Source organism: Sinocyclocheilus rhinocerous, unplaced genomic scaffold (genome assembly GCF_001515625.1).
Source record: "Sinocyclocheilus rhinocerous isolate Xijiao unplaced genomic scaffold, SAMN03320098_v1.1 scaffold149, whole genome shotgun sequence".
In the NCBI taxonomy this organism is placed as follows: Eukaryota; Metazoa; Chordata; class Actinopteri; order Cypriniformes; family Cyprinidae; genus Sinocyclocheilus; species Sinocyclocheilus rhinocerous.
The window spans coordinates 500,801-503,112 of NW_015654504.1; the positions used below are offsets into that span (position 1 = coordinate 500,801).

At 34.4% G+C, this 2,312-nt stretch overlaps 1 protein-coding gene across 1 annotated transcript in view; it reads left to right on the forward strand.

Moving 5' to 3' along the window:
• The window catches only part of LOC107717300 (protocadherin Fat 4-like), a 106,754-nt gene that overhangs the window by 47,587 nt on the left and 56,855 nt on the right, over nt 1–2,312 (forward strand). The window lies entirely within an intron of this gene.

Here is a 2,312-nt window from a genome sequence, read left to right on the forward strand (position 1 = left end):
AAAATTAGAAAAATGAAGGGAAAAAAACATGAGTAAAAAATTAAAAATAAAATTGACAAAAATTAAAAATATTAATAAACACTACAATACTATATATCTCAATGATACTAAAACTACACTGGTTTAAGACGCTGCCAATGTTGATTTTCCGCAAAGTTGCAAAAGTCAGCTTTGTGCTTTTATAAAATTTCAGTTTCTGAAAAATGACATGAATGTTGTTTTGTTGCCTGAAACTTGTAAAAAATGCATATTTCTTGCATTTAACAGATGTGAAAGAAAGAAAAATAAATAAATATATTAGAAATATATAATAAAAAAATAATAAAAAAAATTAAGTATTTATTGCATTGGTGTGTTTTATCATGCTGTTGCCATTTTACAGTTTTAGATGTGAAGTCATGGTAATTGAGGGGCTGTTTTATTTCAGCACTGGGTCTCTGTGTGAAGATCAGGATCCTGAATGATGTTTGGACTGAGGGTGTCTCTGTCTCTGTCTCAGGTGGAGATCACCCTGCAGGACGTGAATGATAACCCGCCGGTGTTTCCCACAGACTCGCTGGACATCACCATCCAGGAGAACATCAGCGACGGCTTCAGGATCCTGCAGCTCACGGCCACAGACGCAGATGAGGTACAGACCACAGCTGTCACTCATGATGATGGCTCTAGCTGGTGTGTGGGCGGAGTCTGTGTGGCCCCGCCCCCGAACGCTCCCCCGACGCAGCGCTAGATTAATTTTAATCACCCAGGATAGAGGAGGACTGATGTTCTGTGACGGTATTCAGACTCTGGAGCTCATTTCCAGTGATCTCGTTTCCAGATGAGCCCGTGTTTCCCTGAGAGAGCTAGCGCTCCAGTTCAGTCTGAACTATTAAACGCTGCGACAGTAAACCAATGAGCTCAAACTCACAACAGAGTCACAGCTGTGAGCTCTGATTGGCTGATCGCTACTGGACAGGTGGCGTTAGGGGGCGGGGCTTCTCATTAGAGAGCAGATAATTAGCAGGATTGTTAAAGCTAAAACTAAAACTAACTAATAAAAAACTAACTAAAAGGATGTTTTACTTCAAATAAAATAAACATTAACTTAAAAAAAAAAAAAAAACTAATTTTACTTTAGCTAGTTGCCAAGGAAAAAAATATTTTTCATTTAGTTTAATTTGATGTACTAAAATAACTAAAACTGAAACCATTAAAAAAAATGTTGTTATTAAAAATAAATGTCAACTGAAATAAAATATTATTATTAATTGTAATTGTAATATTATTTTAAAATATACTGTATATAATTTCAGTTTACTTTTATTTTTAATAACAACATTTTTCTAATGGTTTTATTTTCATTTAGGTTGTAACTAGGTTTACTAATAATTAAAAATATGTAAATAAAAATTGGAAATAAATTGGAAATGTAAATAAAAAATATATACAGACATTGTGATTTCAACATGAATAAAAATAACAAAATTACTGAAACTAAGAAAAATGAAAAACTAATTCAAAATACTGATTAAAGTAATTAATATGATGAAATAACACTGGTAATTAGAATAATTAATCATGCACATCACTGCAAACAAGTTCATTAAATTAAGCTTTTTATTCTACAAACCTATGTGTTTATGATTATGATAATAGCATATGATAAGAAAAACCAGTTTGCAACATCAAACAGCAAAGCACAGTGTTTTTGTACAGTAAAAATAGTTAATAATAATGTGGATGAGACAATAATCAAAGAGCCTGAATATAAAAAAGGATTATTTTAAAAATTAATTGTGATTCATTTAATCATTAATATGTCAGTTTACAATTTAAATTAATTATTAAATGTTTTAAATAAGTTAGATTGCTTGAATATAGCTATATCAATATATTATAAGTATAAATCAGTCCAGGAGGAACAGTTGTGATGCGATCTGTGATTTTTTTTCCTCTCCTGTTGTTCGTCAGTGTTTTTAACTGAAAAGCTCAAACTGAATGTGATGTTGGCACGCTGGGCAGGAATTCTGGGATGTTTGGGCTGTGTGACTGGAGTCCAGGGTTATTCCTGTCCAGATCTCTGCCCACATCCGCACAGAACGGCCAGAGCTCCAGCTACAGAGAGCGATGCTGATTTTAGCTCATTGCTAGGGAGTTTTGGTGTTGCTATGCAGTTGCTAGGGGGTTCTGGTGTTGCTATGCAGTTGCTAAGGGTTTCTGGTGTTGCTATGCAGTTGCTAGGGGGTTCTGGTGTTGCTATGCAGTTGCTAAGGGTTTCTGGTGTTGCTATGCAGTTGCTAGGGGGTTCTGGTGTTGCTATGCAGTTGCTA